The sequence below is a fragment of the Myxocyprinus asiaticus genome, chromosome 8, assembly GCF_019703515.2.
Source record: "Myxocyprinus asiaticus isolate MX2 ecotype Aquarium Trade chromosome 8, UBuf_Myxa_2, whole genome shotgun sequence".
In the NCBI taxonomy this organism is placed as follows: domain Eukaryota; kingdom Metazoa; phylum Chordata; class Actinopteri; order Cypriniformes; family Catostomidae; genus Myxocyprinus; species Myxocyprinus asiaticus.
In genome coordinates this window covers 12,365,971-12,379,515 of record NC_059351.1, presented here as the reverse complement: position 1 = coordinate 12,379,515, position 13,545 = coordinate 12,365,971, and the positions used below count along the sequence as shown (strand labels likewise).

The following is a 13,545-nucleotide window of genomic DNA, read 5'->3' as shown; positions in this document are numbered from 1 at the left end:
GGTGCGCAAATGCCGCGCACTTTAATGTTCTCCAACAGCGTAACCCTAGCATGGTTTCAGCGGACGCTAACTGCGCAGTGCGCGCTCAGGAGGTAGCCAGCATCCACAACTTACGCATTTCCACTAGTTCTTTTACTAAAACGAACAAACCGCGTTCAAACGAACCGATTCCAATACGTTACATGCAAGATACGGTAAACATGGCGACTGAATTTGATGAAGATGAGGAGCCTTTTTTCAGCGATCTGGAGGGTTTTCAGTATGACATCAATGAGGATGGTAAATCGGCCTCAGTCTCCACCTGCATCCATTGGCCAGACTCTGCACTTAAAGTTACAAGCTCATATTGCAAGGCATTGCATTTGAATATATTTTTCATATTTATCATGCATATTGAATAAAATTTGTCTCAGCAGACCATCCCTTGTCTAATGCATGCTGTCTACTTATATTGTCAAAAAGGATTACTTCTGAGATTAGTTTTACTTGCATTTAATTAAAGTTTAAGGCCTTGCTTTCACCATGGTAAATAGTTCTCCTTGAACCGTTTTTAGTTCCTGCTTTAAAGCTTTAAAAAAGCACCCAAAAGTATCGTGAAAACTAGTCCATGTGACTTGTGCATCATATTCCAAGTCTTCTGAAGGCATAGGACAGTGGTTCTCAACCTTTTTTTGATGAACGCCCCCTTACTTCATTCCCTTACCCCAGCCGCCTTCAACCTCAATAATTATTTGCTTAATTTGCTCGATGCAACTTTGATGCATTGCCTAATTTTAAAGTTTTGTTAATAAATTCAGCAGGCTTACTCATCATGAATGTTAGACCAAACCTTGCGTTTCTTAAATTTAAGCAGATGGAGCGCTATATCTGGGGCCTATGAAATGAAAATGTGAAGACAGAAACTAATAATAAAAGTGGTATTGTTATTATATTTCACAAATAAGTGAAAAGACCAATATTGCATATTTTGTCCCACTGAAATGCTTATTCTACATTACAGAATTGATTTTGAGTTATTTGCAGTTGTATGTATATACATTTACTGGTATCAACAACAGTAAGGTTAGCTATAACATCTATTTAAAAAAAAAAAAAAAAGGACAAAGTTAACACCTAATTTATGTGACTAAATTATTTTAACAGTGTGACCGAGTTGGAACACCTTTCATCAGGTTCTTATTGATTCAAATTAGTCATCTCTTGGAATTTCTGAAGGCAAACAACATCAGTTATACTGTATTTTCTTACATTCAAAAATATATTATCCTATTTTTTTTATTATTATTTTTGTTAGGATTTATGCATTTCTATTTCATCTAAAAAAAAAAAAAAAGTGTACTTTATGAAAATGTAAATGTATTTAATTATTTATTTTTATATTTTTAAAAGTGGTATTTGTAACAAGACCATAGTAAGTACATGGAAGCAAGGATCTTCTTCACTACCATGGTTAGATGTAACATGATTTCTATAAAACTAATTATGGCATTTTTTGTAATTAAAAACAGTAGGCCTACTCTAAACACATGTAAAAACAATAAATACAAAATATAAACATTTAAAAGTTGTACCAAAAATGTATCATATTCCCTCACTCCTCTAATGTTGCCTATGACAAATTTAATAGAGCTGAAGTAGTGATATGATAATATGTATTATGAATCTATTTCTGCCTAAAGTACAGTTAGTGTTACTATAGTAAATTCAAGGGTGGTCATGTAGAATTCTGTGCCAAATTCAAATGGTTTCCGCATCTCGCGCCTTGCTTTTCACTGGTTCTCCCAGCGCCGCAATGATCAGAGATTCAAGTTTAAGAGCTCTAGACCGGTCTGTGAGTAAAAATGCACTTGCTTTGCACTCGCGCTGCTCTGTCCATTGAGCCGTATCCACCTACAGAGCCATACTGGTGCATTAGTAAAGGTTGTGACTTTGTCTGTCTGTTTGATGCTGCTAAACCAGATATTTCAGATGCGTCGCTATGCTTCAGAATCAGATGAACCGTGGTACAAATGCATACTAACCCATATAACAGAGTCTAGATAAACATTTTAATACAAACAGGAACTTGACGATAGATTTGATTAACATGACTGATAAACACCCCCTCAATTTGTAACCCAACGCCCCCCTCTCTACTAATTTGCTCTCAGCACCCCCTTGCATCCTTTGAATGCCCCCGTTGAGAACCCCTGGCATAGGATGAGAAACAACTCGAAATTTAAAGGTGAACTCGTCATTTTTTGAAGATGTTGCTTTGGACTTGCACTGACATTTATTGCTGTGGATGCAGCATCATTCAAAATCAATAATTTTCAGGTACAGATGCCATTGAAATTCACTTTTTACAGTTAGCCATGAATAATTTAATCCATACGTGAAAGTGTCCTATAACAGTATGATTACTGAGATTAAGCGAGTAGTATTCTGCTGGCCATGTGATCATAACATGGCAGACCAACACAGTTATATTTACACAGCGCCCTATCGTTTTATATTGCTTTTGTATTTTTTGGGGTGTGCATTTGAATATATTTTTCATATTTATCATGCATATTGAATAAAATTTGTCTCAGCAGACCATCTCTTGTCTAATGCATGCTGTCTACTTATATTGTCAAAAAGGATTACTTCTGAGATTAGTTTTACTTGCATTTAATTAAAGTTTAAGGCCTTGCTTTCACCATGGTAAATAGTTCTCCTTGAACTGTTTTTAGTTCCTGCTTTAAAGCTTTAAAAAAGCACCCAAAAGTATCGTGAAAACTAGTCCATGTGACTTGTGCATCATATTTCAAGTCTTCTGAAGGCATAGGACATAATAATAAAAACAAGCAAATATAAAGAAAAACATTTCTCAGCTCTTTTGGTCCATACAGTGCAAGTGAATGGGTGCCAAAATTTGGATGCTCCAAAAATCACATAAATCAGCATAAAAGTAATCCATAAGACTCCAGTGGTTATATCCATATCTTCTGAAGAGATATAATAGGTGTGGGTGAGAAACAGATCAATCTTTAAGTCCTTTTCACTATAAATTCTCTTCCATGCTCAGTCAATCTCCACTTTAATTTTCACTTTCACATTCCTCTTCTTGTGTTTTTGGTGATTCACATTCTTCATGCATATTGCCCACTACTTGGCAGGGAGAAGACTTTCTAGCAAAAAAGGACTTAGATATTGATCTGTTCCTCGCCCACACCTGTCATATTACTTCTGAAGACATGGATTAAAACACTGGAGTCGTATGGATTACTTTTATGCTTCGTTTGTGCTTTTTGGGGCATCAAAATTTTGGCACCCATTTACTTGCATTGTTTGGATCTACAGAGCTGAAATATTCTTCAAAAAAATCATAATTTGTGTTCAGCAGAAGAAAGTCATACACATCTGGGATGGCATGAGGGTGAGTAAATGAGGAGAGAATTTTCATTTTGGGTCAGTTTCTTAAACAGAGCTATCATATGGCAATCATCATCCACTTTTGTTGCATAAAAAAAACAGAAGCTTAGACATTCTGCCTAACATCTTTTGTGCAGAAACACAGTTACAATAAGTTCTGGTGTGAATTTCAGGATGCTTCAAGTGGAAATATTCACACAGTAATGATCACCCATATCAGTCCTGCTAGCTCCAACTTTGAAGAGTCAAGAAACACACTGGTTTATGCTGACAAAGCCAAAAATATAAGAACCAAGGTAAACACACACAGTTACTAGGGTTTATATCTGCATCAACCACAGTTTAAACACAATATATAATGATAATGAAAATCTGGACATCACACTCAAAAAATATTTTAGCCTATTTTTAAGATTTACACATTTCAATTTCATAACAAAATTCCATCAAATTTAATTGTGTAATTATCAACAAGATTTAATAAATAAAATGTATTATTTCAGTTAGTCTTTATTTTGTTAAAGATTGTTCATTTCAAATTGATGGAATTTTAAGAAATTGATATGTGTAAATCTCAAAATTAATTTTTGAGTGCAGAATTATGTATAATAATTATATATGAACATTGAATCACCTCTTATTTTTCCATTTTTTTCAATTGCCCCATTGTGTTTATCATAGTTGTATTAGTAATTTCATTGTGTTACAGCCCAGGTCCTCTCTAGCTGTACTGTTTTAAACTGCCCCAGGTGAAGTGTAATTTGATGAATGTTTCCTATCACCTGGCCCAATACACCAGCATCATTGCTGATCTGCGGAGTGAGCTTGACCGACTTCGTGCAAAGATCGACCAACAAAGTCAAGAGCAAAAGAAAGGAGATAAAGCAGACATTTGGGACATTCAAGGTGTGTCTTAAAAAAAACAAAAAAAAAAAACACACATATATATATATATATATATATATATATACAGTGCATCCGGAAGTATTCACAGCGCTTCACTTTTTCCACATTTTGTTATGTTACAGCCTTATTCCAAAATGGATTACATTCATTATTTTCCTCAAAATTCGATACCCCATAATGACAATGTGAAAGAAGTCTGTTTGAAATCTTTGTAAATGTATTAAAAATAAAAAACAAAAAAAATCACATGTACATAAGTATTCACAGCCATTGCCAAGACACTCAAAATTGAGCTCAGGTGCATCCTGTTTCCACTGATCATCCTTGAGATATTTCTACAACTTGATTGGAGTCCACCTGTTGTAAATTCAGTTGATTGGACATGATTTGGAAAGGCACACACCTGTCTATATAAGGTCCAACAGTTAACAGTGCATGTCAGAGCACAAATAAAGCCATGAAGTCCAAGGAATTGTCTGTAGACCTCTGAGACAGGATTGTATTGAAGCACAGATCTGGGGAAGGGTACAGAAACATTTCTGCTGCATTGAAGATCCCAATGAGCACAGTGGCCTCCATCATCCGTAAATGGAAGAAGTTTGGAACCACCAGGACTCTTCCTAGAGCTGGCCGCCTGGCCAAACTGAGCGATCGGGGGAGAAGGGCCTTAGTCAGGGAGGTGACTAAGAACCCGATGGTCACTCTGACAGAGCTCCAGTGTTTCTCTGTGGAGAGAGGAGAAACTTCCAGAAGAACAACCATCTCTGCAGCACTCCAACAATCAGGCCTGTATGGTAGAGTGGCCAGACGGAAGCCACTCCTCAGTAAAAGGCACATGACAGCCCACCTGGAGTTTGCCAAAAGGCACCTGAAGGACTCTCAGACCATGAGAAACAAAGATTGAACTCTTTGGCCTGAACGGCAAGTGTCATGTCTAGTGGAAACCAGGCACCGCTCATCACCTGGCCATTACCATCCCTACAGTGAAGCATGGTGGTGGCAGCATCATGCTGTGGGGATGGATTTCAGTGGCAGGAACTGGGAGACTAGTCCGGATCGAGGGAAAGATGAATGCAGCAATGTACAGAGACATCTTTGATGAAAACCTGCTCCAGAGCGTTCTGGACCTCAGACTGGGCGAAGGTTCATCTTCCAACAGGACAACGACCCTAAGCACACAGCCAAGATAACAAAGGAGTGGCTCTGGGACAACTCTGTGAATGTCCTTGAGTGGCCCAGCCAGAGCCCGGACTTGAACCCGATTGAACATCTCTGGAGAGATCTGAAAATGGCTGTGCACTGACGCTCCCCATCCAACCTGATGGAGCTTGAGAGGTCCTGCAAAGAAGAATGGGAGAAACTGCCCAAAAATAGGTGTGCCAAGCTTGTAGCATCATACTCAACAAGACTTGAGGCTGTAATTGGTGCCAAAGGTGCTTCAACAAAGTATTGAGCAAAGGCTGTGAATACTTATGTACATGTGATTTTATTAATTTTTTTTTTTTTTCGTAATAAATTTGCAAAGATTTCAAACAAACTTCTTTCACGTTGTCATTATGGGGTATTGTTTGTAGAATTTTGAGGAAAATAATGAATTTTATCCATTTTGGAATAAGGCTGTAACATAACAAAATGTGGAAAAAGTGAAGCGCTGTGAATACTTTCCGGATGCACTGTATATAAATTTTTTTTTTTTTTTTTAAACAGCAGTACAGGCAGCAGCCAGGCAGAATATTTTGACTGCCTGTTCATTTCCTGTTTGTGTGTGTGTATGTGATGTTTTTTTTGTAGCAGAGGTGCAGCAGTACAGTCGTGATGAGATGACTTTACTGTGGGAGCAGCTTCTGTCTGCATTCAGGGAGCAGATGGAGATCAGACGCAGCCTGATGGAGCTGGAGAACTGCAACATGGAACTCCACATAGACACCTCCAGACATCTGCTAACCATCTCAGAGTAAACACAAAAACTCAGCAGCACGATTAAATTTGGACAGATCTGCTCCTTTGTGTTTTTCACATTTAAGAATAATGGTAAAGTCTTCAAAACTATGAAATGACACAATTGGAAATATGATAATTGTGTTGTGACCAATTATTTTTTTTTTTTAATATTTATTCATATTTTAGCTTCATTAAAGTAGCCACCCTTTGCATAGATTACAGCTCTGCACACTTTGGGCAGAGAGTATGTGGAGGCAGTATTTTTATATCTATCTTGTGTCCTCTTCGCTCTCTTTTCTGGTGGTTGGGAGTGGGATCGAGCTTGTTGTGCCCAGAGAGGGAGAGAAGAGGTACATGGAGAGAAAAGAGACAGAGGTAAAGATGAAGAGCAGGAGAGCGGAACAGAGGAGCCGCAGTATGTCGCAGCAGCTCGTGAGGTTGATAGGCCCCCTGCTGGCTGAACAGAGAAAGACAATGGCACTGAAAGTAATCAAACAGCAGATAGTCACCACAGACACTCTCACATGACAACAAGGCATCACCTTGAACATTGCACCCTTGTTAATATATGTCCTACTTGCATAAATCACATTAAGAATTCCAGACAGGTAACCCACATTAACAAAGCTTCCCTGTTGCTTTCTTTTCTCTCAGCATGAACTAGAGGAAAAATTATTGAACGTGAAACTAAGGTCATCTAAGATCGGGGAGCTGCTGCCTAAACTGATCAGTAACAATGAACAGAGAGAGATTCTGATGCCGCTTTGTAAGGTCCACAAGTTGGAGCTTGAAAAAAATGAAATCCAGTCAGCCGTACTCTGCAAAGAAAATGGCCTCAGAACCAAAGACTTCATCATCCAGCACTATGAGCTGCAATGGGCACTCTATGATGACATCATACACCAGCAAAAGGCTCTAAATGAAGGTGTGGATCACTGAACTGACTCTATTTTGGGGCGGTGAAAAGAAAATGAACAAATGGGTGATAGTAATAGTGTCTGGCATATGATGTAAGGGAAACCGGGGCTAGTTGTCATCCTTTTTACTCTAGTAAATATTTCAATAATATAGGCACATATCCTAAAAGGATAGTTCACCCAGAAATGAAAATTCTCTCATCAATTACTCACGCTTATGCCATCCCAGATGTGTATGACTTTCTTTTATCTGCTGAACTAAAATGAAGATTTTTAGAAGAATGTCTCAGCTCTATTGGTTCATACTTTCACATTCTTGTGTTTTTGGTGATTCACATTCTTCATGCATAGCGCCCCCTACTGGGCAGGGAGAAGAATTTCTAGCAAAAAAGTTTTAAGTCTTAAATATTGATCTTTTTCTCACCCACACCTCTCATATCACTTCTGAAGGCATGGATTAAAACACAAATCGTATGGATTACTTTTATGATGCCTTTATGTGCTTTTTGGAGCGTCAAAATTTTGGCACCCATTCACTTGCATTGTTTGTACCCACAAAGCTGAAATATTCTTCCAAAAATCTTCATTAATGCAGATGAAAGAAAGTCATACACATCTGGGATGGCATGATGGTGAGTAAATGATGAGAGAATTTTCATTTTTGGGTGAACGATCACTATAAAATCTTGGCTACAAAAAGGCTATTCAATATTTCCACCATTGTTTCCCAGGAAAATAAGATCACATGTTTTTGTGACAACATGCCCAAATGCATGAATTGTCACAGTGGGCACCTGTGTTTAAATAGCCTATTATTGGCTATGTAATGGCTTTTCAGCTAAATTAAAACAATTAGGAAGTACAAAACTATTTATGAATTAGCAAGAATAGAACATTTATAAAAAATATCCCACCATTTTTTGGCCAACAGATATTGCAATTCATTAACTGTACAAAATTACTGTACATTAAAATTTAAAACGCATATGGACTTTTGATTATTTACTGTATTGAGATGTACAGTAGCCCTTGTGTCAATTCCTCTGTTTGACACCTTATTTTTAAATTCTTGCTTATTTCTGTTATTTTTACTGTCCATAGAACAAGGATTTTGTGTCCCTGAGGAATTACAAGAGCTTTATTCACTGTACTTTGGTGAATTGAGTGACGGAAGCGTTGACCAAATGCTCAACCTTTACATTTTCCCCAAAAAACCCAGAGATGTAAGACACACTCTTTTTCTCTGTCTTTTTCATCCTATTTTTTCTCTATCTAACAATCTCTTTTACTTTTTGTAATATATGAATTTATTATTTCTCTGCTTGCACAGGATAACTCCATTATGATTATGGCCAGACAACTGAGACTTGATGATGTCATCTCAGATTTAGACCTTTTGTCATGAGGTGAAATCACAGCGACAAAACACTAAGTTCAGTCCTTTAGATAAACATCCACCTGATTCCTCTTCATCTAGCCTTGATTATGACAGGTAAACTAATGAAAGGAGAAAAGTAGGCGTATTTATTTATTTATTTATTTATTTATTTATTTTGTTAAAATAGAAGTACGGTTTCTGATCGTGTTTGTATCTCATATCTTTATTGTGACAGTGACAGTAATAGGGTCTTCAAATCATCATTTAAAATTCAGTCGCAGAGATAGCACCATTTATCTTCCAGCACACCTCCTGCCATGAAGGTAAACACATAGAAGCACTCATAAATACTGAGCCATCTTGACAATGTGAGATTTATTTCATCCCCTATTAGATACATAGTATATTGGTTGTTACACTATACTTTGATGTTTTGGATTTGTACAGCACAGATGAAACTATAAAGTCAGTTGCATGTAGTACAATACAGTAAGTAATGTTGCTGAATGTCTCTGAGCAGGCCTGTGCTGTTAAGGAATCTACACTTGTATGTCTTGCTGAAGCTGTGAGTCCAGACACTCTGAGGGAAATTGTCAGTGACACCAAAAGTATCTCGGTCAATGCAGCAGAACGCCGCTTCCACCTTCAAGTAAAGGAGTCCAGCTCCAGGCTGGCCAGTGTGACTTTGGCCGCAGGGCTCAAGTCTTCAGTGAGCATGGACGGTCTAGTGTGTCCTTTGGCAGATGAGACGGCTGAGGTGAAAAAAAGCCCGTCAAGACATGGAAGAATCTCCCAATCAAAGCAGGACCCAGAGAGAAATGAGGGCAGGATGTTGCCTTAAAGACTCCAACACAAGAATCGCTCCAGATCTTTTGAAGCCAACAAAAGGGTACGATATCTGCGCACACCGACATCTGTATTGTTAGTGCTAAATGTTTCAGTGAGTTTCGGATTGGCTTTTCATAAATCTGTATTAGGATGGGGCATTGGATAAAACTAAAACAAAAACTGGCATATTTAGCTGCATTTAAGTGATGTTTTCAAATGTTGCGTTTTATATACATTGTGTGTAATTTAAAAATACAAATTAAACCTAAATGGCAGATTTAAATCTCAAACCCTAATCTAAAGGCCTTCTTCAGACATGCAGCAATTGTTGGCATATCTGGCTCAAATATGTTTAGTTGTTTGTAGTCTGAACAACAAAAAACATACATGAAATCAAATTTTTACAAACCTGATAAACCACATTTGTATGTTTTAATATCTAATTCAAATCAGGAACAGTTACATGTAATGTCTTACACAATTCACAGTAGTGTCTACAACAGTGTTTCTGAATTCCCTTATTTTATTTATTATAAATATAACTTTATTATACTAAATATAATATAAATATTTTATAATAAATTAATAAATCAAAAGAATTAATTATAGTTGCTTATAATTCAATATAACTAAGGATCCCAGATAAAAATGTTAATGTTTAAATAACGAGCTGTCAATATAACAAAAGCTTAAATTTTAATAGAGTGCATGATAAATGATAACATAATTAAATAGTGAGAAAATTGGTTTCTGTGTCAAGTTACATACATTCTTGAGGAGCTATTTAATTTAAACCCAAATGTACTATAGTACTTTTAACACACTACTGCTTTGATTTTGCCATAGCAGGTACAAAAACCAAGGCAAAACCCATTCAGGTATCCAGCTTTGGAGAGCATCTCAGACAACCGTCTTGTGCGACCAGCACTGAACGTGATCCAGCCGGTAACTGGCAGTGCTGAAAACGGTTCAACACCCCCAGAACCCTGTCGCTCACCATAGAGGTACAGAACTAAAGCAAATTCAAAACTGCTGTATTCTTAATTGTATTTTAGGGGTCATTATACAAAAGTATTTGACCGCAAATGTAGTATCAGAAATCTTCTTAGCTTTCGATATTGATAATGAATAGTTTCTATTTTCCAGCATATTTCCAGTATTTTGCCATTCTTGTTCCATTTCAGGGTTACATTGTGTTTTATTTTAAGAGTGTACTAATGTAAAAAAATAATAAATTGTTTAGATTTTGACAATTTGACTTTAGGTGAAGTGCAGTTTCAGAAGTTGGAGACCAGGGGAACACCACCCAGTACCATCCATCAAAAACACGCAGACATCAAACGAGGACAAAACATCTTTAAACGAAGAGGTGAGTAGTACTGTCTCATATTTGTTGTGCAACATTTTTTTTTACTTTGCTTAAATTGTGAATTGACATTGGCAGGATTGTTGTGGAATGACTTTTGTCTCAACTAAAAGTAAATTAACAAAACTGTTTATTTAAGGTCTAGCAGATGTTTCTTACACCAGCACTCTCCTACAGCAACCAGGCAATGTCAATAAGCCGACCAATGAAAGTGCAAGACAAAAAGGAATGACTGAAGTCAACAGAAAGAATGAAGCATGGCAAAAATACAAACATACTGTAAAAAGTAATAAGCCTGAGGTTTTGGTGAATAAAGCAAGCAAAGCAAGAATTTTGTTTTAACTTCAAATTCTTAAGGATGTTTTGTCTGTTTTGATCATTTTACATTAAAATGCTTCAGCTGAGATCGTTGTGAAGTTACTTAATTAGGTAAAATTTTATTTTTAGCATTTTATACATTGAAAAAAAAATATCTTTGAGACAGTACAATACATCACTGGCTGCACCATCTCTGTGATAATGTTCACTTGACCAACGAACAACCTATTTCCACTTTTATGAACAATTGAGTTTGGGTGCACTGGATGCTGAAAGCCCTGAAGAACCTCAGGTTACATCACTGATGATGTTCCCTCTGCATACTATTTGACGATGCATCAGTACAACTATCATGCCAGTAGATGAGTAGTTACACCAGCATTATCTAAACCATGTGATTTTAAGGGAGCCAGTCCTGTGAATGATGCTTTGTCATTTATGAAATTTCAGGCCAAGTTTAGTCATTTAGACAGGCCATTATTTAAGAAGTAGCCACTAATATATTAGTCCACAGTTATAACGTAAAATGATCTGATATGGCCTGGCTGGCATGCAACCAAAATTCACGTAATTTTCTCACCCTCATGCCATTTCAGATGACTTTCTTCTGCTGAACACAAATGAAGATTTTTAGAAGAATATGTCAGCTCTGTAGGTCTATACAATGCCAGTGAATGATGACCAGAACTTAAAAGGTCCAAAAAGGACATAATGGCAGCATAAACGTAATGGGACTCCAGTTGTTAAATCCATGTCTTCAGAAGCAATGTAATAAGTGTTGATTGACATATCAATATTTAAGTCCTTTTTTACTATAAATTTACAGTTCCACTTTCACTTACACATTCTGATGTGGAAATGACTTTCACATTCAGCCGCCTGCTGGTCGGGGCTGGTCAAAGGTGGAGATTTATAGTAAAAAAGGACTTAAATATTGATCTGTTTCTCACCCACACTTATCATATCACTTCTAAAGTCATGCATTTAACCACTGGAGTCATGTGGATTATTTTTATTCTGCCTTTATCTGCTTTTTGTGAGGACCAACAGGGCTGAGACCTTCTTCTTAAAGTCTTTATTTGTGTTCTTCAGAAAAAAGAAAGGTATACTAATCTAGGATGGCATGAGGGTGAGTTAATGATGAGAGAATTTTCATTATTGGGTGAACTATACCTTTAAATATTGATCAGCTTTTAACCCACCCATTAATTTTATGCTGCCTTTATGTGCTTTTTGGAGCTTCAAAGTTCTGGTCATTATTCACTTGCATTGAATGGACTTACAGAGCTTAGATGTTCTTCTAAAAATCTTCATTTGTGTTCTGCAGAAGAAACTGATGGCATGATTGTGAGTAAATGATGAGAGGGTGAACTATTCCTTTAATAATATATGTCAAATATAAAAAAAAAAAAAAAAAAAGAATTTTTTTTTTTTTTTGGGCGGGGGGTTCTTGTTATGTTTACACATCAATCATACAGCGTTTGCATATGATTTCAATAGTGCTTTTAGCCAATAGAATCGCTTTCTATTCCAAGTGGGGCTGTTAATTGGATTGGGCGTGTCATGTAGTGGGTGTCCCTTGTCGTCCTTAAATTTGCTTAAACAGTCACATTCACACAAGCCATGTAAAATCTCACAAGAGGTCCATCGCTGGTTTATTTTTATAACCTACCCTGTCAACCTCTGCTCCGCTCGTCCGCTAACTGTAGGCAAAATGGAAAGGACGTCATCATCACAAACTTTAACTGTGAGTAGTCTACGCTAAGATAATGAAAATGAAACTTCCAACAGTACAGTCGGCAGACTGGCGCTATAATTACACACGCGATGTTTGTCATTTTAAACCCTACTGTTACATGCAACTGTTTTGAAATGAAATACAACATGAACATAATGGTAAAGAGTTTCCACTATTCAACTGTACAGCTGAATGGCATGACTGTATATGGGAGGCCAGGGCAAGTTGTCACATAGGGAAGTAGTCAAAGGGTATCTTCTTGGGTATATCTTAGTAACTATAAGGTTTAAAAGTAAATATTAGGAGTCAAGTGCATACACGTTTAATTCTTGGGGCTATGTTGGTTCCAAACATCTATTTCTTAATAATAAAAAAATTAAACAATAATATAAATTATAGGCTATATATACAGAATACAGAAATGTCAGATTTGGCACATTGTCAGGTATTTTATTGGTTGTGTAAATGTTTGATTTAATACATTTAATGCATTCATTAGTTATAGTTTCTGTTGTCCAATTTATATACACTACCGGTCAAAAGTTTTGAAACACTTTACTGAAATGTTTCCCATGATCTTAAAAATCTTTTGATCTGAAGGCGTATGTTTAAATGTTTGAAATTAGTTTTGTAGACAAAAATATAATTGTGCCACCATATTAATTTATTTTATTATAAAACTAACATTTTATTAAAAAAAAAAAAAAAAAAAAACTTTTTGAAATTGATGACTTGGACCAAATAATTATGAAAAGCA

The 13,545-nt window shown here is 36.5% G+C and overlaps 1 pseudogene; it reads left to right on the top strand.

Moving 5' to 3' along the window:
* The first annotated feature begins 71 nt into the window (after positions 1-71).
* On the top strand, positions 72-11,080 carry LOC127445251 (kinesin-like protein KIF19; annotated as a pseudogene).
* The last annotated feature ends 2,465 nt before the right edge of the window (positions 11,081-13,545 follow it).